At 39.3% G+C, this 26,790-nt stretch overlaps 1 protein-coding gene and 1 pseudogene across 1 annotated transcript in view; one reads left to right on the top strand and one right to left on the bottom strand.

The window, feature by feature from the left end:
- Nucleotides 1-26,790, bottom strand: part of TPPP (tubulin polymerization promoting protein) — a 137,324-nt gene that overhangs the window by 17,824 nt on the left and 92,710 nt on the right. The gene's annotated exons all lie outside the window — the stretch shown is intronic.
- LOC114048014 lies at nt 17,714-19,337 on the top strand (annotated as a pseudogene).

Genomic DNA, 26,790 nt, shown 5'->3' with positions numbered 1-26,790 from the left:
TGTGTGAGCCTGAGTAAGCCACTTAATCTCTGCCAGTTTCCTCACCTGCAAAATGGCAATAATAAGAGTACTTACCTCTCAGGGTCGTTGTGAGGACAATATATGTGAAACTCCGTACCAACCTTAAGGTGCCATCTAAATGCTAGCTATTATTATTGTAGTTACTAAAGTCTGTGGTTGTGACACTCCAGGATGTGTGCAAAACTGACCCCTAGGATATCTCAAAAGAATCAACTGAAGCATCCGCTGGTTCATGGCAGCCTGTTCCACGTATGGTCTTTGGTGTCACCCCGTTGCAGTGAAGATATGGCTGATGCTCCCCACTGGGAGTCTGTGGGGATCATAACAACAAGACGTAGGACATCTACACACACAAGCACAGATACAAAGGCACCCACCAAATGACTTTTTCTCTCAGAACCCCCAGGTCTCTCTCCTGGCTGTCACTGGCCTGGGCAGCAGAGAAGGGCTGCATCTTAAGGACCACTTTTGCTTACCAAGAGAATCATCAGATTTCACAGACCATCTGGTCTAACCCATTACTCTCCTCAGCTAGAGATAGCTTGTTGAGGTGCTCAATGCTCTGTGTGGTATACAGCCTGCAGCACCGGCCTAGGGTAGGAGGGTCAGATGGTGAGAATTTAGCCACTCTCCATTGCCCAAAATAGGCAGGTGGGATATTTATCAACCTTTTCCAGGATTAAATGGTCACATAGATTGAGCCCTTGGTCTCTGGTATGATCTAGGCGACACAAGTGATCAGGGGTATTCTCTCTTTTTTTTTCCACTAAGCAATGGGGTTAAGTGACTTGCCCAGGGTTACACAGCTAGTTAAGCGTCAAATGTCTGAGCTCAGATTTGAACTCAGGTCTTCCTGACTCCAGGGCCAGTGGTCTATCCGTGGTGCCCCTTAGCTGCCCCAGTCAGGGATATTCTGTTTTCTTTCCTTTTCTTTTTTTTCAGGGATATTCTCAAAGTGGGTCTGAGAGGCCAACTCCCATGGCAGAGGCCCTCAGATTGCTAGAATGCTTAAGTTGTTCCCTGCCCTCTGTCAAATACTGTCTTTTCTTCAAAGACTGTGTATTTCCTCCTGAAGGCCTGAAAACACCACCCTACTTGATCAAGTGTTTTCTCGTATTCTCTGATCACTGTGTGTGTTCATGGTCTTGTCTCAGATCTTTTGAAACACAACCCATCTAGAGTAGAAGCTAACTAAATGCAGGAACTTTATGCTATCAATAAGGTTATGCCAAACATAACAGTAACTTTATTTAACTCTTTAAGGTTAGCAGACTAACAAAGCTCTATCTTATAATAACCTTGTGAGGTCGCTGGCACAAGCATTACAATCTTTATTTTACGTATGTGAAGTTCAAGGAAGCAGCACATTGCAATGAAAAGAGCCCAGTATTTGGAGTTGGGGGTTTAGGTTTGAATCCTCCTAATGTGGCCTTTTTTTTTTTTGAGTCAATCAAGGTTAAGTGACTTAGCCAGAGTCACAGAGCTAGTAAGTATCTGAGGCCAGATTGAATTCAGGTCCTCCTGACTTCAGGGCTGGTGGAGACTGAGGTTGAGAGAGATCGAGGGACTTGCCCAAGGTCACATAATCATAATTATCAGAGCTAAGATTTGAACTGAGTTCTGGCTCCAAATCAAGCCTTGTTTGCACTATGTAACAGTATTTTTTAGGAGGGGCTAGCTTAATTTGTCTGAAATAAATGATAAAGAGAGTCAGGCTCCTGTTTTAAGACACAAAAAAGTTTAAACATTTTTTTAAAAAAATCTTAAACAAATATAGAACTTTTTATGGTTATTCTTTGACTCAGAGTGTTTTATAATATATACTCTCATCAACCCCCACAAAATATAAATACAAGGGAAAGGGGAAGATGGACAGTAGGAGTATCCTTGTGTCAGGCCATAGGAAAAGTGACATGTGCCAAATATTCTCCATTTTTCAATGGGGTGGGATAAGAGTGGATAGGTAAAATTTATAGACAACTAACCTATATTGTAGTTAGGAAGATAGTTGGGTACAGTGATAGGATAATGAATTAGGAGCACCCAATGACCTGAAACTGCCATACACTGGTTACATGAACTTGGGCAACTCATTTAACCTCTCTCTGACTCAGTTTCTGAATCTGTAAAATGAAAGACTGATGTTACCTGTTTCAGGGGGTTGTCATGAGAGAAATACTGTTTGGGCTTTTTTTTTTTTTGATGTTGTTTGTCCTTTGCTTTCTTTTTTTAACATTCATTTTTAATTTAAAATTTTGAGTTCTAAATTTTCTCCTTCCCTTCACCCATCCCTAAGATGGTAAGCAATTTGATATAGGTTATATATGTGCAATCATGTAAAACATGTATCCATATTGGTCATGTTGTGAAAGAAGAAATAGAACAAAAGGAAAAAATACACAAAAAATAGAAAGTGAAAATAGTATGCTTCGATCTGTATTCAGACTCCATCAGTTCTTTCTCTGGATGTGGATAGCATTTTCCATCATGATTTTTTTGGACTTGTCTTGAATCATTGTATTGCTGAGAAGAACTAAGTCAATCATAGTTGATGATCACACAGTGTTGCTGATACTGTGTACCATGTTCTTCTAGTTTTGCTCACTTCACTTTGTGTTAGCTCATGTAAGCCTTTCCATGTTTTTTCAGAAATCCTCCTGTTCATCATTTCTTATTGTACAATCATATTCCATTACATTCATATACCACAACTTGTTCAGCCATGCTACAATTAATGGGTATCACCTCGATTTCCAATTCTTTGAGGCAAGTACTTTGTAAAGCTTTAAGTGCTATAAGAAATGTTAGTAATTATTCCAGTTCTAACAGTCTGTGTGACATAATTTTTGTAGCTACTTGACTATAATGTCCTTGAGGAGAGAGACTTTGTCTTGTCTTTGTATCTCTCTTAGTTCCTGGTGTAGGGCATTCAGGGAGGTGCTAAAAAAATATGTTTGTTGAATGAGTGAATGACTGCTAAATTTAAACAACAACAAAAGACCACAAAGCTATTGCCAAACCTTTGTTAAACACCAATGTGTACGTACCCATCCACCCTAGACACCCCTGCTGCTACCCAACAACAAATAAATGTTCAGCTGCCACAAAAAGAGGAAACCTTATTTGAAACCTTTGTGTATCTCCCCATATTCTAATTATTGTTATTGGTTGTTGGAACCTTCAAGCTTTGGTACTTTTAAAACCTGAGTGTGTACACAGGAATCCAGCTTAAAAACCACATTTCACAAGAAGCCTCTTCCATTGCTCCCATTCCAGCAATGTGCTGATCTTGAAAGTAGTTCCTATCTATAAGAACCACCTGCTACATCGTACGTCTAGAGTCAGGCTTTGGAGTAGTGGTCACATCGGTTACTTGCCCTGGGCTCCATATTGTACCTGACACCATAAATAGGAAATTTCTGAGAATGCAAGTGCCCTCTCCTGCCTCATTTGGCACTTTTGATTATCCCTTTCCTTTAGGATATTCTCTACTCCCTTGGTTTTCTCAAAACTTCTTTCTCCTGCTTCTTCTCCTGCTCATCAGACCACTCCCTCTCAGTCTAATATACTGCATCATATCCATTTTATGCTCTTTTGACATAAGTGCACCTGTGCTCTGTCCTGGTCTTCTTCTCTCTCAATGACTTTATTTGCTCCCAAGGTTTCAATGATCATCTTCATGCAGATGACTTTCTGGTCTATAAATCCAACCCTCATTTTTTGCCTGAATTTGAGTTTTGCTGTATCAGTTGTCTACAGGATATATTCAACTGCATACCCTATGGGCATCTTATATCCAAACAGAACTCATTATTCCCTATTCCTATTTCCTTTCCCACCAAATCCTCCCCTTCTCCTAACTTCCCTATTTCTGTTGAGGGTGCCATCATCCTGGGGCCAGCTCAAACCCTAGAAGTTGATTGTTAAAATTTCAGTATGAGCAATTACACTTTGGAAATTAGAAAACAAATCAGGGCTTAGTTGATTGTTTTATTCATCATCTAAACTCAAGAAATGATGGAGAAAACATTAATAGTGCAGATTAAACTTTAAAGTATGTATGTCTACTTTCTTTTTTCTCCAGAGAGCCAGTTGTTAAACATTTATCAGTATACTTCTTCCTAGTCTGATGACTTTCCCTCACCCCTTTAGTCAATTAGTTGCCAAGGACTCTAAGTTCCACCTTCACACTCTATCTCACATTGAGGCCGCTTGTCCCTACTCAAGCAGCCAGCAGCTCGGTTCAGACCCTCCTCACCTCTCACCCAACTGTCTGACTTTTGGAACACTCTGTATTGTGCATCATTCCCCTCACTCACTCAACATTTTACCAGTGTTATGCAACATTCAATCTTTCCCTGGGCCTTTGCACAGGCTGGCTCTTCTCCATAACTGGAATGCTTTTTCTTCTCACTTCCACTACTCAGAGTTCCCTAGCCACCTCCTAGCATCAGCTGAAGTGCCATCCATACCCTACAGGAGGGGGTCTTGCCTGATTCCTTCTAGTTTCTACCACTTACTCCTATCCCAAAATTAATTTGTGTTTTTGATGTATTTTGTGTTTACTTATGAGTATATATGTGTATATGCATACAAGCACACATATACATATATACACACAAAAGTATATGTATATATCTATATGTTACATACACATACACATTATATATATATATGTATATTATATAAATATATAAAATTTCTCTCCAGTAGATATGCTGTGAGATCCTTGAGGGCAGAGACCATTTATACTTTTGTTTTTGTGTACCTAACACATAACATAGTTCCTGGACCATAACAGTTATAATAATTAGTAATAGCTAACACTGAAGGTTGGCAAAGCACTTTATATATATTATCTCATTTCATCCTCATGATAATCCTGGGAACTGGAGTCCATTATCCCCATTTTATAGATAAGGGAGCTGAGAATGAAAGAGGTTAAGTGACTTGCCCAGAGTCACACAGCTAATAAATATCTGAGGGCAGATCTGATCTTAGGTCTTCTTGATTCCAATTCCCAGTGCTCTCTCCACCCATGACACCTACCTGCCTCTCAAACAGTAGGTGCTACATACATGCTTATTGAATTGAATTGAACTTAAGACAACCTGTTAAGCAACAGGGAGGGGTCACAGCTCTGCAGATACAACCACTACTTTCTAACTACTTAGCACATGCTAACTGAATGACTTACAAAATGAATAGCACCACTGAGTTTTATTACAAGTGGCATTTCCCCTTCATGGACTAAGACCCTGTGAAGTCAAAAGCCATTAGTGGTGTCAGTCTGTCAGTCAAGTCCATAGGCATGGTCACTTTGGTCTTTCATCTGCCCAGCCTTGCCTTCTCACCCCTACCCCAGACTACCTATTTCTTCCACCTAATGCTTGCTTCTGATAAAGGGCTATGATCTTCAGAATTCAGTATTGTGAGCTTATTCCTGGCAAAGACCTGCACAATACTGAGGTGTCCTTTTACTTTTTATTTTTTCGAGGAGGGGAGAGACTTATTTGGCTAGCAGAATAGTGTAGCAGAAAGACTTCCGCGTGTAGATTCATAGGTCCTGGGCTTCTTCCAGCCTTCCTTGGCCACTGCCTCACTGTGGGATCATGGGCAAATCATTTAAACCTCTCCGGATTTCTGTTTTCTCTTCATAAAATGAAGAGGGTGAACCTAATGACTTCTAGGTATCCTTCTACACCTATGATTCCTCTAGGCTTAGGAATACTTAAAAACTCTTTTGGTCCCTTATTGTCTAATATGAGGGACTATTTGGTAAAAATGCCAAATTTCCCTGTAATACACATTTATTCATGTGCCCTGAACGCTTCAGAAGGTAAACATGTATCATAAAATATAGTACTCACATTGATTCATCTTCATATGCATCTAGATTTGTGAAAAGAGAATTCCACATTCTCCTGTGACTGCCTTTATAAGAACAAGAGAATCTCTAATATCATTTTTTCCTATAATATTGATTCACATTTTTTTGCTCTGTTTTAGCCTCAAATTTACTTTTGTGTTTTTCAGCCTTCAGTTTTAGAGAACATCATCAAGAAAACTGTTTTCACAACATGATTTCCTTTCTTCTTTTTCCTTCTCTAAAACATTATCAATAACGACAAAAGATACTTCTTAAATAGCATGTGCTATATTCTTGCCAGCTTTAAATTAATTAAAGGAACAGCTAGCTACTGCTTATCAAGTCAGAGTTGGGGTAGGGATTGAGAGGGCTGGTAGAAATTAGTCAGTTAAAAAAATTAGTCAGTAGTTACTCTTCAGTTCCTGTCAGTTGTCTCATGTTTCCTTCCTTCTGTATCTCTCCTTCTTGCCTTCCTTGAGTTGGCTAATTCAGATTTGTTAGCTTTCAATGCATGACCCATGCTAGTAGTGTCCAGCTCTAAGAGAAACAGATGCCTGCAGCTGCATATTAACTTTCCCAATTTTGGTTTCAGCCACACCACAAGTACCAGCTGGCGGGGGGGGGGGGGGGGGGGGGGTGGTGGTGGAGGGGGAGGTGCAAGAAGGTAGTAAACTGAGGAGGTAGCACTTGCCTAGCTAGGGTCCTTCCTTCCTTCTCCTGTACCAAAGATCCTGAAACTTTGAAATTTGAAAGGAAACTTTAAGTAACATCTTTCAAATGCTTTGCAAATATGCCTGCTCCTTTTATTTCTCATAATCATACAAATCCTGGAATCTCAATTAAGGGAGGATTTTGCTATAAGTGATACTAGCTTGGCAAGCATGTTAAATTTAGTCTGTTGATTTTGCCACTGGTTCCCATATAATAGTAATTAGTCTTTAGTAAATTAAGATGATTGATTCAGCAATCTCTGATGGTTAACCATGGTTTATGACCAGAAGTCAATTATTTGAATAATTTGGGGCAAAAATGGAGGAAATTTTGTGATTTTATATTGTATTAGAAGTTCTGGGGATTTGGGGCAGAGGGAGGCATATTTATAGAACCACCACCTGATCGCTGAATGATAAACAAGCCAAATTCACAGAGTTGGCACTATTCATTATGATGTACCAAGGACATATTATTCCAAGGTATTTTTTTTTTGCAGCTGGCATTGGTTTTATAATAGAAAACATAAGACAAAGAAAGACACTTAAGCATTATAAAACAATAAGGCAATTATCATCAATACTCCAGTGCACCAGTAGCCTCACTCTGGGAGCCACCAGGCATAGACAGGGGCCTGGGAAATGAAACATGGATTTTACTTGGAGAGATACGTGCCCTTGTTTATTGTGGATGGGCACACACACATAATGCTATGATTATAAGTATATGTTCCCTGTATCTATATAGGCAAGAATGAACATATTCATTTTAAGTAACTTCTTTTAATAATTTATAGGAAAAAATGCCCCCAAATCAGAACCACTTGAAACTTACCAAATCTATATAATCAAATTGCTTCTTTCTTTTTTATTTTCTTTCTTTCTTTCTTTCTTTCTTTCTTTCTTTCTTTCTTTCTTTCTTTCTTTCTTTCTTTCTTTCTTTCTTTCTTTCTTTCTTTCTCTTTCTTTCTTTCTTTTCTTTCTTTCTTTCTGTCTCTCTGTCTCTCTCTGTCTCTGTCTCTCTCTCTCTCTCTCTCTGTTGGGTAGGGGTAGAGGGAGAATATTCAGAGTGAACTTCAAATGGTAAATTTTGGATAAAGAAGATGAAAAGAAAATCATCTTCTATCCAAAAAGTTCACAAATAACTTTTAAAAAATCTCTCAACTTCCCAATTCAATCCAACAAACATTTATCACTCATTTTCTATGAGCAAGGCACTGTACTGGAGTTGAGGATACAAAAATGAAAAAAAGGTCTTGCCCTGTAGGAACTTGTGGACTCATACTGCCTGGCACATAGTAAATGCTTAATAAATGTTTATTAACTGCCTGTCATAATCTTAAGATTCATAGGAAATAGCTTAGAGGCAAATACTGGTTCAAGTGGTAAGTTATGCTTAAAAATCTATAGTGGCTCTGACATGTAAGAGCTCAGTTCCTCAGTCTGGTATTCAATTAAATTCAAAACAAAATATTAAACACCTATTATGTGCAAGGCATTGTATTTAAGGTATGCCATTAACTACTATTCCTTTTTTTTAAAACTCTTCTCCACATCTTTCTACTCACCTACCTTCAAGCCACCCTATCTGTGGTCCCTACCCTGTGGTGTGCTATGCATTTATAATCTGTGTCCTTTCCTTTACCTAGAATGCTCTTTTTGATTTTATGAACCTGTCTCTTTCCTCTCTGTTCATCTGCATCTTTCAAAGTTGGTTCAACACTGACCCATGTATCCAGAAAGCCTTCCTCATCACTTTCAGAACTCTACTGACTCATTTCGTCATATACTATTTTGCACTGGGTGACTCCATGCTTTGTAAGTGTCCCATTCACATATAAGGTTTTTGAGGGCAACAACTCTTCCATTTGTGTCATCTTCAGTTCTAGCACAGTGCCTGGCACATAGGAGGCACTTATATTCAATTGATTTTCACCAAGTTGTTGCATGCGTATGTTTTGTCTCCCTCACCTACACTACAAACTTGAGAGAAGGAATTATACTTTGTGTTTCCTTAGTAGTTCCTTAAAGTTCTTTGTACAATGTTGTTCCATAAATGCTTGCTTAACCAACTCTCTGGATGTTTACAAGTTTGTATATCAAAAGATATGCATGTAGTTAAAAATGGGAGGAGAAATAAGGAAAGGGGTAAGATAAAGATAAGGATTATAGAATCATGGACTTAGGGCTATGAGAGACCTTAGAGGTCATCTAGTTCAACCCACTCATTTTACAAATGAGAAAATTAAAGCCCAGAGAATTTGAATGATATTCCCAAGGTCACTTGGGTTGCGAATGTCAGAGGCAGGTTTTGAACTGAGATCTTCTGACTCTAAAATTGGTTCTTTTTCACTTGTTGTTCAGTCATGACTCTCTATGATCCTATTTGGTGTTTTCTTGGCAAAGATACTGCAGTGGTTTGCCATTTCCTTCTCCTGCTCATTTTACAGATGAGGAAACTGAGGCTAACAGGGTTAAGTGACTTGTCCAAGATCACACAGATAGTAAGTGTCTGAGGCCAGATCTGAACTCACGGACTCTAGGCCCTGTACTCTATGCCACCTGGTTGTGTGTGTGTGTGTGTACATGTATGTGCGTACCTGCTTTCCTTAATATAACCAATCATGTTGCCCTCATCCCCATGATGCTGCTAATCCTATAAACAATGGTATGATTTCCTTACCTATTCTGATCTATTCTTTGTTCTACCCTTATTAAAAAAGGAGTTCCATCTTCAATTCTTTGTCTTTGGCTAAACTGAGGCAAATTATTGACCCATTCAATTGGCAGGTAGTACTCCTGCTAATAAAATGTTACCTCACTAAAAGAAAATGTACCTCAATCACCTTTGTTGAATTTTATCTGTGACATATTGCCAAAGTTCTTGAATAAATGGTCTACACATTGCATGTGGCCCACAACACTCCTGAGAGTGCTACCCAAACTAGATTAAAATATAATTGTGAAATAATTAACAAAAAATATAATAAAACATAGTTAATATTATGTTTTAAAGTTAAATATACAACTTCAAGGATCTTTATGGATGGCTTATGTGGCTCCATTTCTATTTGAGTTTGACACCACTGCTTTACACTGTTCTGATCAAAGGAAATAGTGACTTTAAAATGCTTAGCATGGTGCTTGGCACATAGTAGGCATTTAATAAATGCTTTTCCCTTCTTCTTTCCCTTCCTTCTGACCTTCCTCCAAAACTTCAGTGAAGTATAATGGGAAGGCATTGGAATTGGAAGATTGGGGTTCTAATTCCAGATTGTCTGCTGGTTACTTGTGAGGTCTTAGCTAGGAAGCCCTAAGTTACTTGGGCTTCACTTGTCTCATCAATAATAAAATGAAGAACTTGGTTTATATGATCTAGAGTAGACTTTATTCTCTGTTTCCTTTGCTATCTTTTTCCTCCTCCTGCCCTATGACTCTGAACATTCCCTGAAGGTCAGTTCCTGGTCTTATGCTCTTTGCTTTCCCTTTTCTTCTTTAGAGGACTTTTCTATTGCTGTAGTTTTTTCTTTTTTAGATTTTTTAAAATTTATTTATTTTTAGTTTTCAACATTCACTTCCACAAGATTTTGAGTTCCAAATTTTCACCTCATCTTGCCCCTCCCCCCACCCCAAGATGGTATGCATTCTGAATACCCCTTCCCCTAGTCTGGCCTCCCCTCTGTCTCTTTCCCCCTTTTCTTATTCCCTTCTCCTTCTATTTTCCTGTGGGGCAGGATAGATTTCTGTACCCCATTTTCTTTATCATTTCCCAGTTGCATGTGAAAACATTTTTTTTAAACATGTGTTTTTTAAACTTTGGATTCCAAATTTTCTCCCTTCCTCCCTCCCCACCCACCCTAATTGAAAAGGCAAGCAAATCAGTATGGGTTATATATGTGCAGTTATGCAAAACACTCCCATAGTAGTCATGTTGTGAAAAACTGTTTCCTTTAATCCTGTTTCACCCCCCTTTTATTCTATTCTTTCTTTTGACCCTGTCCCTCCTCGGAAGTGTTTGCTTCTGATTACCCCCTCTCCCAGTCTGCCCTCCCCTCTATCATCCCCCTGCTCTCTTGTCCCCTTCCCCCCCCCCATTTTCCTGTAGGGAAATATCCAATTGAGTGTGTATGTTATTCCCTCCTTAAGCCAAATCTGATGAGAATAAGATTCACTCATTCCCTCTCATCTTCCCTCCTTTCCCCTCCACTGTAAGAGCCTTTTCTTTTCTGTTTTTTTGTTTACCCCATTCTACCTTTGCCTTTCCCCTTCTCCCAGTATAATCCTCTCTCACCCCTTAATTTTATTCTCCAGATATCACCACTTCATCTTCAACTCACCCTGTGCCCTCTATCTATCTATCTATCTATCTATCTATCTATCTATCTATCCATACATACATATAATTTTTTCCCTCCAACTACCCTAATACTGACAAAGGTCTCATGAGTTACAAATATCATCTTTCCATGCAGGAATGCAAACAGTTCAACCTTAATAAGTCTCTTATGATTTCTCATTCCTGTTTATCTCTTCATGTTCCACTTGAGTCTTGTATTGGAAAGTCAAATTTTCTATTCAGCTCTGGTCTTTTCATCAAGAATGCTTGAAAGTCCTCTATTTCACTGAATGACCATTTTTCCCCCTAAAGGATTATACTCAGTTTAGCTGGGTAGGTGATTCTTGGTTGTAATCCTATCTCCTTTGCCCTCCAGAATATTATATTGCACGCCCTGTGGTCCCTTAATGTAGAAGTTGCTAAATCTTGTGTTATCCTGATTGTGTTTCCATAATACTTGAATTGTTTCTTTCTGGCTGCTTGTAATATTTTCTCCTTGACCTGGGAACTCTGGAATTTGGTTACAATATTCCTAGGAGTTTTCCTTTGGGGATCTCTTCCAGGAGGAGATTGGTGGATTCTTTCAATTTCTATTTTACCCTCTGGTTCTAAAATATCAGGGAAGTTTTCCTTGATAATTTCTTGAAAGATGATGTCTAGGCTCTTTTTTTGATCATGGCTTTCAGGTAGTCCAATAATTTTTAAATTATCTCTCCTGGACCTATTTTACAGGCCAGTTGTTTTTCCAATGAGATATTTCACATTGTTTTCTGATTTTTCATTCTTTTGGCTTTGTTTTACAATGTCTTGATTTCTCATAAAGTCACTAGCTTCTAATTGCTCTATTCTAATTTTTAATGAAGTATCTTCTTCAGTAAGCTTTTGGACTTCCTTTTCCATTTGGCCAATTTTGCTTTTTAAGGCATTCTTCTCCTCATTGGCTTTTCAGACCTCTTTTGCCATTTGGGTTAGGCTATTTTTTAAGGTGTTATTTTCTTCAATTTTTTGGGGGTCTCCTTTAGCAAACTGTTGACTTGTTTTACATGATTTTCTTGTATCACTCTCATTTCTCTTCCCAGTTTTTCCTCTACTTTTCTTACTTGCTTCTCAAAATCCTTTTTGAGCTCTTCCAAGGCCATATTCCAATTCATATTTTTCTTGGAGGCTATGGATGTAGGAACTTTGACTTTGTTGTCTTCTTCTGGTTGTATGTTTTGATTTTCTTTGTTACCAAAAAAAGATTCTATGGTCTGACTCTTTTTGTGAGGTTTGGTCATAATCCCAGTCAATTACTTGAGTTATAAACTTTTTGTTAAGGTAGAGGTCTGCTTCCAATGTGGAGAATGTACTGTCCCAAGCTTCGGGGGTTTGTACAGCTGTTTTCAGAGATACTTCTAGGGACCTGTAAATTTTCAGTTCTTCCAAGGTGGTATGATAAGGGGCAAGGTGTTTACTTCTTTCCTGGCCTGTGCTCCGGTCTAAGAGTGATCACAAGCACTCTTTTCTGTCTTGGAACTGTGATGAGGATTTCCTCTCCACCACCACTACATACTCTACCACACCAGCACTCCTCCTCGCCCCAGGACTGCCACCCAGTCCTGTGACCCAGATCCAAGCACTGGCAAAGCAAGAGAATCCTGCACCAGCAGAGAGATCCCTGCAATCCCCGTCTGATCAGCTACCCAATTCCCCCTCAGACTGTGGGCCAGAAGCTCAGGAAGCAGCCACTGCCCCAGGGCCGTGCTTGGAAACTGGGGCTGGGCCCAGCTTCTCTCTCTCACTGTAGAAACAGACTTTTCCCACTCATCTTCTAAGTTGTCTTTGGCATTCATGGGTTAAGAAGTCTGGAAACCGCCACAGCTGCCCGTGATTCAGTTCTCTGAGACCTGCTCTAGGTTTGCTGTGGCCTGCGCACCCACGCCAAACTGCATTTCTCTCCCAGCCCGGTGTGATATACCTTTCCAATTAACCATCCAGGTTGTCTTGGGCTGGAAATTTGTTTCACTGTGTCTTTTTGTGGGTTCTACTGCTTTAGAATTTGTTTAGAGCCATTTTTTACAGGTATTTGGAGGGGTTTGAGGGAGAGCTCAAGCAAGTCATTGCTTTTACTCCACCATCTTGGCTCTCCCCTATTGCTATAGTTTTAATTGTCCATAGTGAAAAGAAGGTAAGGGGCTGGAGCTCAAAACAAAACAGAAAATTGAGATTTTTGAATCAATGGTTCCCTTGAATACAAAATCCAAACTCTGCAAACTTTCAAGATTGCACCATGTCCTACCTCCCCCTCCCAATCTAACCACAGCATACTGATCCAGATTTACTTACCATAGTCTCTAATCAGGTCAGTCTCCTTATGGTCCCATGAGCATAGCTTACTCATGTCCATCTCTATACCTTTTCAGATATTGTTCAACTGCTCTTGCCCCATCTTCAATGAGGGCAAGAGCTGGAAAAATATTCAGATTTTAATGTGAATAATGTTCTATTCAAATGTGAGAATTTTGGTTTAATTCATTGGTTGGGGTTTTGGACATTGAGCATACCTAAGGAGTGGCTATGATGAATCTGTGCATCAGGGCCCGCAAAAATGGCATCCTTAATACGTGAGCCATGTTGACTTAACAAACACCTCTTCCTAAGTTTCTTTTTAAATTATTAGAGATTATGTCAGGGATCAGTGAGTCAGTAGAGGAGGTTTGGAAGGAGAGAGGTCAAGGATAAAAATCATGAGATGTGTGTCTTTCCTGGCATCACTGAAAGTATACAATGTAAGCAGCTAACTAGTCTTGAAAGGGATTGTTAACACACTGAGTAAGAATCAGGATTTAAAAAAATCTTTAAAAGATTGCTCCAAATCATTAATAAGAGAAATGTAATTGTGAATTTTCACCACGTGCCTAGTAAATTGCCAAAGATGACAAAAGATGGAATTAGTCATTCTTGGAGAGGTTGCAGTAAGAAAAGCACAATAATACATGGAACTGTAAATTGGTACACCCATTCTGGAAAGCAATTTAGAATTATGCCTTAAATAAAATGTTTATATCCTTTAACCCAGAGATACCCTTGCTGGGATCCATCCCAAGGAGGTCAAAGACAAAAAAGTCCCATATATACTAAAATATTCACAGTAACACTTTTTTGTGGTAGCAAAGAATTAGAAACAAATTATAAGCCCATTAATTGAAAAATGACTAAACAAATTGTGGTATCTGAATGTAAAGGAAGATTACTGTACCATAAGAAACAATGAATATAAAAAACTCAGAAGCATAGGAAAACTTTATGAAATGATATAGAGCACAGTATGCACAACCACAAAAACCTATATGCAGAATGATCACAATGGAAAGAACAACAACAACAACAAGAAACTGAACACTGTGTAATTATAATGACCAAGAAGCATGGCTCTGGAGAAGACTTAGGAAAATGCACTTCTTTGCCTTCTTTGTACAGGTGTGGGAGTGTGGTTGTTGAATATTTCATATATGTCAAACGTTGTTGATATTCTGGCTGATTTTGTTCAACTACTTTGTTTCCTCTTTCTCTTATTTATTTATTTGTTTGTTTGTTTTAAGGGCTAGTTAGCTAGGTGGGAGAGGAAGGAGGATTTTTTAGAATGAAAGTGATATAAAAGCAAAAGATATATACATATATTTTAAAGATCTTGACAGGCTGGAACATTAAGCCAAATCTTATTAAATGATATTGAATAGGGATACATTTAAAATCTTTTTCATTTCAAAAGGCAATTTCATAAGTACAAGATAGTAAAGGTGTGCCTAGATAGCAGGTTATCTGAAAAAAGATGTCAAGGTTTTAGTGGGCCACAACTTCAATGAGTCAACAGTGTGATATGGATGCCAAGAAAGCTAATGCAATCTTAGGTTATAGAGAGAGAGAGGCAGAAAATCCAAGACCATAGAGACCACTCCACTCTGCTCCGGTCAGACCACACCTACAATACTTTCTTCAGTTCTGTGAACCACATTTTAGAAGGGAGGTTGATAAGCTGGACAGCATCCAGAGGAGGGCAACCAGGGTGGAGATAGGGGAAAGATCCCCAGGTCATGCCATACAAGAATCATTGGACAGAGTGGAGGTGTTTAGCCAAGAGCAGACTCAGGGAGGATGTAATAGTTTTCAAACATTAAGCAGATGATATGTAGAAGAGGGATTTTGGCTCCAAAGGACAGAACAAATAGCAATGTGCAGAAACTGTGAAGACACAAGTTTAGGTTTAATATAAAGGAAAGTATTTTAATCATTACAGCAACCAAAAAAGGGCATGACTTCTTCAGGAGTTAGTGGGCTCTCCCTTACTGGAGGTCTTCAAGCAAAAGACTGGATGGGCTTAGATTCTTAAAATCTAGCCCTTGATCAGATTCCTAAAATCTAGCCCCTGCTTAGATTCTTATAATCTAGCCAATAGCTTCCTAATGTTCAGACTCCTTAAGAGTCTACCTAATATGATGGATGTTCTAATAAACCTTGTCTTTGGCTGAAAGAAGGCTTGGGTCAAATTCTTTCGGGCAGGACCCACATGTTGTGATTTTGGGGTCCCAGCACCCCTGAACCTCTAAACTGCATCATTTTGGTGGCCCGTACGGGGAAACTGCCTAACCCCAAGTTTTTCTCCAGCCAAGACTGGAAGCCTCCCCCTTCCCCTCCTTTCTTGCTCTGCAGTTGGGGTCGCTCTCCAAGCACGAAGGCTTGGAGGTGCTTTTCTGGCAGATAGTTATGAGGCTGTCTTGCACTCAGCCTGACGCTCTCAGGCTCTCGGTCCACTAGGTTGCTTGAAGGCCATGGACCTGGGTATACCTTCCGCAGCATAGAGGACAAGGACAGATGCCCTATCTGAAAGTGTATCTGTTAGTTCCCTTGGTGCTAGGGAATTGGAGAAAACTGCAGTTGCTTTTTGGTTCCCTAAGGCTTACTTACTCCCTTCCCTCTGTACCTCTGAATCTTCCTTCATGGAGGTTACAGAGAAAGTTAGAACAGCTAAAAATATCTTGGCAGATTCTGGAGGTTTTGTGATTGATCATTAGGGAGTTTTGAAACACCCTTGATTTTGCCCTCCTCCACCTGGGAAAGGAAGGAGGGGGGAGGGGCGGCAGCTATAGCATGGGCCCCACTGGCAATGGCCTTGGGCTCTGGGGTAACCTTTGCCTGGAAACATCACTCAGGTTCAGCACATCCTGCACAAGGTAAAGAAACTGGCCTCTGAACTTGGGAGTTTACATTCCATCCCCATCAGAAGGAAGGAAGGAAGGAAGAAAGAAAGCAAGAAAAGAAGGAAGAAAGCAAGAAAGGAAGGAAGAAAGCAAGCAAGGAAGGAAGATCTTTGAAAAGCACACACAACAAACAAAAAATAAAGGAACAGCAAACAGAACAATTTTGTTGCAACTTCTGATAAATTTATGGTTTTTTTTTAAAGATTGTACTTTATAGAAATTCTTGGTTTCATACATAACCTATTTTTCTTCTTTCTATATCGACATTCATTTATGTTGATGATTGTTCAGTTCATAATAAGAAAAAAAATTTTAAGACTTCACACTCTTTGAAACAGGGTAGATTTATAAAATACATGTAAAAAGCCCAAAACCTTGGGTTATAGGGTTAAAATCAGTAACTCTTTCTTACTAGGGAGACCATTAACATTGCCTTTGCCAAACTTATAGTCAGAACATTGTGAAGCTCTGCTGTGGTGTGAACCAGCAGGCTCTCTTCATCCTATCCCCACCCCTTCTATTAAATCTCAAAAATTTAAAAAGCTCCTAAAAAAAAAAAAAAAGACTGGATGATCCCTCGTAGGGTGTGGTCTAAAGGGATTCTTCTTCCAGTATAGGTCAGTCCCTTAAAACTCTTAAGATTCTGTGACATTCTGCCTGATTAGTATTTCCTATTCCATATAATTACACTGTTGAACTGATTTAACTTCTAATTCTTGTAAATTATAGAACACATTCTTTTTTTTAATGCTAGGGCTGAGAATAGAACTAACATTTGTTTAGTCAGGATTTTGCTGTATGTGCTCATTAAGCTCTGACTCAGGAATAATTAATCAGCTGCATCATAATGGGCTTCTATTACTTACGCAGAAATACAATATGTCATTTTTAAACAGTCATTTCTACTTTTATTAATAGCAGGTTAGAGAATTATAATACTCTTACATTCAGAATAATTGTATGGTGAATATGGCATACATAACACAGTCTCTCCTTTGGATTTTTTGGGAAAAGTTGTGGTCATCTGGATAAATAAAAATCCAAAGAACTATCACTCTGAGACAGGAAGATTCTCAAATTCTGGTTCTGCTTCTTACTATCTGTGTACCTTGGGCAAATCCCTTTCTTTCTTGGAGTCTTAGTTTTCTTATTTGTGAAATGGGTGGTGTTAGGGATTAGACCTGGTGAACTTTAAGGTCCATTTCGACTCTAAATTTATCCTCCTGTGATTTGGATTCATTGATATATATTTCTATGCAGCCTCTACCTTTGAAGGTCCTTTCTTCTTTTTATTCAAGAGGATGTGAACTTAATCATCATGGCAAAAATCTGTGAAACACCCCCCCCAACACACACACACACACACACACACTTGCCCATTCAAATGTGAGATCACAAAGCCCAGCTTAATGCTACTTCATCCCACAGGAGAGCCTATAACTGGCTGCAAGAAATGGCAGCAGCAGCCACCATGGAGGTACCCTCACCAAGGAGGCACAACCCCAGCCTTGGAGGAGTAGAGCAAGTGTGGGAGTTATAAATGTTCCTGTTGTACACAATCCTTCATCAGATAAGACCAATATCTAGGTCACTGGCCCCCTCACTTGACATATTCTTATGGTAAAGATGTCAAATTTGGAGCAGGTGCCTGAACCTTAATGTTTCAAGGTGTAGATCTTTTAGCTGATGCTGTTGCTGTTACTATGAGGCGAAAGGGGAGAACTACAATCACTAAACAGAATTGGGGAAGTCCCAAGGTAACAAAAGACAGTGTGATTGTTGCAAAAGCAAGTGGCTTGAAGGACAAATATAAAAACATTACTGCTAGGCTAGTTCAGGAAGTTGACAGTAACACAAATGAAGAGTCTAGGGACTACCATTGTCACGGTTCATTGTAAAGGAAGGCTTTGAGGAGATTATCAAAGGGGCAAATTCAATGGAGATCAGGGGAAGTGTGATGTTGACTGTTGATGCCATCATTACTGAGCTTAAGAAGCAGTCTAAACCTGTCACAACCCCTGAAGAAATTGCTCAGATGCTACAATTTCTACAAATGGAGACTAAGAAATTGGCCATATAATGTCTGATGAAATGGAAAAAGTTGGAGGATAGGTTGTCATCACAATAAAGGATGGAAAAACATTGAATGAATTACAAATTATTGAAGGTCTGAAGTTTGACAGAAGCTATATCTTTCTATATTTTATTAATTCAGCTAAAGGTGAGGAATGTGAATTTCAGGATGCCTATGTTCTCTAAAATGAAAAGATCTATGGTGTCCAATCTTTTGTACCTGCACTTGAAAATGCAAATGTCCTCTGTAAGCCTTCAGTCACAATTATTGAAGATGGAGAAACATTAAGTATATTGGTTTTGGAACTTGGGCTGAAGGTTGTTGCAGCAAGAGCTCCAGGTTTGGGTGACAATAGGAAAAACCTGCTTAAGGATATGGTCACTGCTACTGGTGGTATGGTGTTTGGAGAGGAGGGATTGACTCTAAATCTTGAATATATTCAAGCTCATGACTTTGGAAAAGTTGGGGAGGTTATTGGGACAAAAGATAATGTCATACTTTTGAAAGGAAAAGGTGAAAAATCCCAAGTTGAAAAGTGTATTTGAAGAAATCATTATACAGTTAGAGATTACTGTTAGTGACTATGAAAACTATGAACGTTTGGCCAAACTTTCTCCCGGGTTAGCTGTAATAAAGGTTAGTGGAACAAGTGGTATAGAAGTGAATGATAAGAAAGACTGAATTACTAATGCACATGCTGTCACTGAAGAAGGCATGGTTCTGGGAGGTGGTGTGCTTTCCTCAATGCATTTTGGCCTTAGAATTGTTAACTCTAGCTAATGAAGATTAAAAAAAAATGGAACAGAAATAAGTAAGAAGACACTGAAGATCCCTGTGGTGACCACTGATAATTGAGAAAATTCTACAAAGCCCCCCAGAGATCAGTTATGATGCTGTGCTTGGAGATTTTGTGAATATGGTTGAAAACGTAATAATTGACTCAACTAAGGTTGTAGGAACTGCTTTGTTGGATTCTGCTGGAGGAGTTTCTCTGTTAACTACAACAGAAGTTGTTACTGAAATTCCTAAAGAAGAGAAAGAACCTGGCATGGTAGTGGTGGGTGGAGGTATGGGATGCTGCATGTTCTAATTTCCTAAAGTAATGCTCTATCATTATAACTGTGATGTGAGCAATACTCAAGGCGGTGTTCTTTACTAATTTAAGAGAAGTCAGTTGGAGAGAAGACTGAAGTAAAGGCTGATGTTTAAGAAAATCACTATAAGCATCATTTACTAGTTTCAGTTAACAAAATATGTAAGAGTTTACTGCTATCATCCATGCCTACAGATAATTTATTTTGCATTTTATAAATGAAGACATTTGTATGTCCCTAACACTGGGTGCAAGATCTATGTACCAATGTTCTGCCATCAACTTAAACCAATTGAGGCATTTTTACTATTATTCTGTTAAATCAGAATTTTAGCATTTGCCATCACTGGAAAGAAAGTTCAGATGTAGCCTATCTGTGCAAAGACTAATTAAAGTTGTGTACAAAGCAGAGAAATATCCAATTATGTGATGACCCTTGTGTAATAAAATTGTTTAAAGTTTAAAAAAGACCACCTTAAAATTAGAAGTTCATATCATAGAATCATTGCAAATCCATTCTGTTAATAATGATGTCAGATGCTGCCTTTGAGGATTAACAACTCTATGGCTCATCCCTTATTTTCACTCATCTTCATCACCCTCACATACTATTATCTCATCTGTAAAATAGGAGCAATACTAACACTTGCATTATCAACCTTACTATGATCATAGATCCAGAGTTGGAAAAGATCTCAGACGTCATCTAGTCCTATCCCCTCCCCCCATTTTATATGAGGAAACTGAGGCAGAGAGAGGTTAAGTGACTTGCCTGAGATAGTAAGTGGCAGAGCCAGAATTTGAACCCAAGTCCCATGAGGTCAAGATCAGCCATCTTTCTAGTGCACCAATGTACTTTACAGGCTTGTTGTAAGGAAGGTGGTCTGTAAACTTTAAAGTGATTGTGAATTATTATTGTTATTAGTAGTAGTAACCAGGTTACCTTAGTTTGGTAAAACATGGTGCTAATAGAACAAAGGTTATGTCCACCAACAACTGATTACCTGTGGGTTTCCTACCTAACCCTGAAGCTGCTGTGCATAAAAATAACCAGTGGCCACACCCACTGGCCCTGATACACAGCAACTGACTCTGACAAAGTCATTGTCCTCTTGGGCCTTATGCTCCAAAATCACTATTTCAGTTTAAGACTGGACCTTGAGCCAAAATTTTGGAATGGAGTCCTTTACCCTTTGTTAATGTTAAAATAAACACATCTCTAAGCAGAAAGGAAGCCTTTCTCCTCTTTCCCCTAACCCACTGCAGGCAGAGACTGGCTGAGGAGTGTCCATAACTGCAGATAATTCAGCAGTCCCATCTCTGGAAGTTCAGGTCACCAAGAAGCCATTTGCTACAATGACTTTGGGACTGCTGACCTGAACATCCCATAGCTCCAGAACCAGCATTAGTTCTTTTGCAAACATCAGCCCTTTCTTAACTTATCCCACTTTCAAGGATTCTTCCACCCCATCACTGATCCCATGCAAGAGATCCAAATTCCCTTCCTAGAAAGGGTTACTAGAAGCCCAGCAGTCCAGAAATATTTCATGGAATGGACGAAAAAGAATGTATTACAGAGGAAAATCCAAACAAATGACTTCCTCATAAACACAGCAATAACATCAGATGTTGGAAATACATATTAGAATGTCATTGCTCATAAAACAAACACAATCTCCAGTTAGCCTTCAACACTCCCTTTGAACACTCAAGAGTCTGCTCACTTTGAGGACTTTTCTTACCATCCAGCCAGCAATGATATGGTAATATCAAACTAATAACCTAGATACCAAGGGCATTACTCACAAATCTTTAGTGGCTCCTGAGTGCCTCCTGAGCAAAGTTAAAACACCTTAAGCTGGCATTCAAGGCCCTCTCCAGGCTGGTAATACCCTAACTCTCCATCATTACATCTTATCATTATTTCTTCCTTCCATTTTATCTATGCTCTTGCTAAACAGGACTACTCTCTACCTTGAAAATGTCCTTTCAGTTTTCCTGCTTTCTAGTAATCCATTGGCTTTATAATTTAGTACTGAATCTGTCAGATGTTACTGGAGAAGCCTGAGTCAGATTCCAACTTTAAGGACCTTATAATTCCTTGCTTTTGGAAGTTTTGTGAAGTTATTAAGGGCAACCTGTGATCTGACACTGACATAAGAATTCTTGGGAAGGAAGTTTATCCAGATTCAAGAACAGGGAAAGGGTTATGTTCTGATTTCCCAGTTGTGTGTGTTCTATGTAGGGTAGAATAAAGTCAAATTTTCTACAAAACATGTTTTTTCTTTGTGCTTTACCTGGTTTAGATAGCATTGTCTAATAACTAGCCAGTGAGCCAATTTCACTGATGTGAACCACAAGAGACTGTGGTCATCTTTGGGTTATTTCTATTTACTATTTTCTGGTCACTATGCTGAGAGCTGGGGATATAAATATAAGCAAATAAACCTGAAGAAGCTTACATTCTAATGCAGAAAGAAAACACATAAAGAGGTACTAGAAAGAGATGGAGGAGAACTGGGGGGAGGGGAGGAAGGTGCTGGCCTGAGGATGTGGTGAGGAGATATCTGGGAGGGTGGTTGTAGAAACCACCCAGAATATGGTCCAAGTTTCCAGTATTTTGGTAAAGTCTCAGTTGTGTCAAACATTAAAACTCTTCCCCTCGAATCTAAATTACATCTCTCAGTGCTCTCTGTTTACTCCCCTAAGAAGAAAGGTCTGCTCACTGATTCTGTGCAATACCACTGAGTGAAGCCCTGCATAATGGGAAGTACTAACACATGGACAACTCCTGGACTTCAGGGACAAGAAGAGTATTCACAGCCTTTTTGGTCAAAGTATTCCAGCTGTTCAAGCATAGGAACTTGCAAAGACCTGTATTTGTTGACTGAACAAATCTTATTACATGCACAAAATACCTGGGATCTCACTGACAATTCCATCTTGGAACATAAACATGTGCGCTCTCTCTCTCTCTCTTTCTCTCTCTTTCTCTCTCTCTCTCTCTCTCTCTCTCTCTCTCTCTCTCCCCCCTTTCTCCCCCTCTCTGTCTGTCCTCTTTCTCTCTCTCTCTCTCTCCCTCCCTCTCTCTCCCTCTTTGTCTTCTCACCCTCCCTGTTCTCTCTCTGCCCTCCTTTCTATATACATATATACATTAATCAGTTGATAGATCTAGTTATATAGAGATAGATTTCAATCTATCTCTATACATTGTACATATCTGTGCATATATGTGTATATGTATGTATGTATATACATACATACATATGCATACATGCATATGTATATCACAAAAACCTGTCTATAAGCTCTATCACTTGATGGCTGACTCTATGGAATAAAGTTTTTTCAAAAAGCCAAAAAGCAACAACAATCCTACATGCCTGATCTACTAAATAGCCCTAAAGTGATGAGGACTGCCAGAGACATCAGCATACACATCATTTTGTATGAAAATCCTAAAGGATGAGCTCATGGTTCCCTTTCCTCTCGTGTCTTATGGATAAAACTAAGCACAGAGACTTCTGAGGATTCGCACATGCTTACTGTCTCCCAGCCTGAATACTTCACCCACAACCAGCCTTCGATTCTTGTTCCTTCTGACTCGCTGACAAGAAACAGCATTTGCAGGAAGCCAATGAGAAACTGAACGGTGGGTTCAACCATTCTTTCCATGGCTGTAGGCAGCACATATAGAGAATAGAACCTGCTGCTGCTGCTGCTGTTACTGGGCTGAAGAGTCCTCATCCTTGACCAGGGGGGCCCATGGTGGCAGCACCGTCTGACAAGGCTGTCCTTGGGAAACGTGGAGGAATGGGGCTGACAGGGGCTGGGGCAAGCTGAAACTCTCTTCCTAGAAGGTGCTGGAACAGGACGAATCACCAAGGTGCTGAACCCAAAAATCTACTTAAAAAGCATTTTGACTCATTTTTAGAACATAAAAAAAATTTGTTTCATGGACTCCTATTGATTTTTGCTGAAAGTATGGTTAAACAGGGCGACTAGAGCACCGCCCTGGAGTCAGAAGGACCTGAATTCACACTCATTAGGTGTGTAACCCTGGGCAAGTTACTTAACCTTGACTACCTCCCAAAAAATAAGCTGAATACAAGCACAAACATCAACATCGTTGCTCAACTTGGTACTCTAATGGACTATGCAAGGAGCCGGCCAAGGAACTAAATACAGAGATAAGAAAATAGCCACCTAAGAGTGTAAGCCCGCAGCTAAGTGGTGCAGTGGAAGCAGGAGGGACACATCAGGATGGCTTGCACTCTAAGGAATGAATGGAAGTTGGGGCAGATAGAGCTCTGGGCCTGGAGTTAGGAAGACCTGAGTTCAAATTCTGCCTCAAATACTTCCTAGTTTAGCATGTCCCTGAGTCAGTCACTTAACTTTTATCTGCTTCAGTTTCCTCAACTATAAAACAGGGTTAATAATAGCTCCTGCCTAACACGGTTATTTGGAGGATCAGATGAGATAATATTTGTAGAGTTCATAGTATAGGACCTGGCATGCGGTGGGTGCTTAATAAATGCTTATTCTCTCACATCTTCCCTCCTAGCTGCTGCCTGACCCATTGCTGTTCTGTCCCAGAGGAGACGGGAGAGTGGCTTGGAATCAAGCAAGCAGATCTGGATTCAAGTCCTACCTCTGAGACCTAATAGCTGTGTCCCCTGGGGTAAATCACTTAGACTCTCTGACTCTGCTTCATCAGGGATCATAATACCCGATGCATCTAACCCCTGGATTGTTGCGAGGGCCCACAAGAGGTAACCTGTGTAATGGCAGCTCTTTGTGGTGGCGAAGAATTGGAAATTGAGAGGATACCCATCAACTGAGGAATGGCTGACAAAGCTGTGGTTTATGAATGTGATGGAATACTATTGTGCTGTAAGAAATGATGAGCAGGTGGACTTCAGAAAAACCTGGAAAGACTTGTATGGACTGATGCTGAGTGAAGTGAGCAGAATCAGGAGAATGTTGTACATAGTAACAGCAACATTGTGTGACAATCAATTTTGATAGACTTAGCTCTTCTCAGAAATACAATGATCTAAGACAATTCCAAAAGACTCATGATGGAAAATGCTATCCACTTTCAGAGAAAGAACTGTGGAGTCTGAATGCAGATCAAAGCATGCTATTTTCACTTTTTTTTTCTTTCTTGTGGTTTTCCCCTTTTGTTCTGATTCTTCTTTCACAACATGACTAATGTGGAAATACGTTCGATATGATTGTATGTGTATAACCTATATCAGACCTCATGCCATCTTGGGGAGGGGGGTAAAGAGGGAGGGAGAAAAAATTTGGAATTCAAAATCTCATAAAAGTGAATGTTGAAAACTATCTTTCTATGTAATTGAAAAAATAAAATACTATTAAGAGAAAAAAGAGATAACTTGTGTAAATCACTTTACCAACTTTAGAGTGCTATATAAATGTCAGTGGTTGCTCTGAGATTCAAACTCTATAATGCAAAGACAGCAAGGAGGTCAGACTTATCTAACTTTCAAATTAAATGCCCCTCTCATTTTCTCTTGAGGTCTCTTTCACATGGAAATAGAATAGAACATAGTTTTATTCTCAAAGATTAAAAAAAAAAAAAGAGTCTGAAACCCTGACCTGCCTTCTCAAGTGTCTGTTCTCTGCAGTATAAACTAAGGAAGTGGGAACAAGTAGCTCACTGCACAATAGAGTTAAATCCTTGTGTGGCAGTAAGTGCAATAAGAAAGAGTAGTATAGTAGAATATGGTTTTATCTTGGAATCAGAAGGTCTGGGTTCTAATCTCACCTCTGACACTAACTAGCAATGTGACCTTGGACAAGTCACTTATCCTCCTGAGCCTCAGTTTCCTCGTCTGTGAGATGGGATAGAATGATTGCAACAGGGCTGTTCTGATGAAAGAATTTAATAAACCATAACCTACTATCTAAATGTGAGTTGTGTCTGTACATACTTTGTTTTTTTGTTGAGTCTTCTGACTTTATTTCCCTGCCAATCCAGGTCAACAACTAATCTGCAGCTGATAGGCTTAGAGGTTTGCCTTGGCACCAAGTGGTCTCACAGCTGGTATGTCAGAGATGGGATTGGACCCAGATTTTCTTGACTCTAAGGCTGGACCTCTATTTATTTTGCCCTTCTGCTTCTGAGTTTATTATAATGATGGCATCAAAATCATTGGTTCTTGACAATTCTCTGGCTTGCACATGAAAGTGGTTTTGATCAATAGGGGAAGTAGACAGAAAAAGACAAGGCCATTCCCCTTACCATAAAAACCAATGAAGAGCTCCGGATGATGGGGCCATCAAGTGTACTCTTCGCACATGTAAAGAAACAGCACATTACCTTAAAAAACATGGCAGGAAGACCTCTTTTTCTGCTTCTTTGTGGCTCTTCCCCCAGCCTCTAGCAAAGGGCCTTCCTTATGCCTAGGAGGTGCTTAATAGTTTAATGAATAAAAGAATGAATGAATAATTGTTTTCTCTGAGGTAATAGCTTTATGAAACTTCTTTTCCTTATGTCAGCAAAGGTTTCAGCTCTGCATTTGAAAGATCACGGGAAAGCAAATATAATATGGTCTTACATAAATGTATGTGAATGTGTATGTGTATATATGTGTATGATTATAGATATCTCTATATGTATATGTGTATGTGTGTATATAAATATATAATACATATATGTGTGTGTGTGTGTGTGTATGGATGTGTGTGTGTGTGTATGGATGTGTGTGTGTGTATCTGTGCTTAATTGTAGCCTTCTTGGAAGAGGGCAAAAAAGGAGGGGGGAACAAGAACACATACATAACAGAGAGCAAGAAAAAACCTACTAGGAAGCAAAGAAAAGACAGATAGCTCTGAACACAATGGGTAGTGTTTATTATATAGGCTTTCTTGAAATAGAAATTTATTGCTTTATAAATTGAATATATTCTGTTGTTCTTATATTCTGTTGTGCACAAGGCTATCTTTTTTTTTCTTTTCTTGTTTTGTATTTAAGTTTAAAATGTGTTTCTTTTTATTTTCTTATTCTGTATTTAAGTTCTAGCATTTAAATTTAAAATGAATTAATTTTAAAAAAAGATCATGGGAACATAGGATGGAGAGTTGAAAGGAACCCTGGAGTTAATTTAGTCCAACCCCCTCATTTTACAGATGAGGAAACTAAGGCACACAAAGGGGGTGTGACTTGTCCAAGGACTGTCCACAGTAGTACACGCAACAGCAGAGCTGGGATTCACGCTTAGGTCCTATGACCCCATATTCATTTTCCATGATATAGAGATGCAGGAGTAGGGCTTTGACTTCTACAGAATCAAGCTGGACTGTGTCCAGAGCAGCTTGAATATTCTTTCATTTTAAGTAAAAGCAGTTAGAAATAAAGTTGGTTTCTAGAAGAAAAAACAAATCCTGACTGGCCTAGCCAACTAGAATGAGGATATCTTTC

This window comes from Vombatus ursinus, unplaced genomic scaffold (genome assembly GCF_900497805.2).
Source record: "Vombatus ursinus unplaced genomic scaffold, bare-nosed wombat genome assembly UNPS02014791.1, whole genome shotgun sequence".
Lineage (NCBI taxonomy): Eukaryota > Metazoa > Chordata > Mammalia > Diprotodontia > Vombatidae > Vombatus > Vombatus ursinus.
The sequence above is the reverse complement of the archived record's forward strand: the minus strand, read 5'-3'. Positions and strand labels throughout refer to the sequence as shown.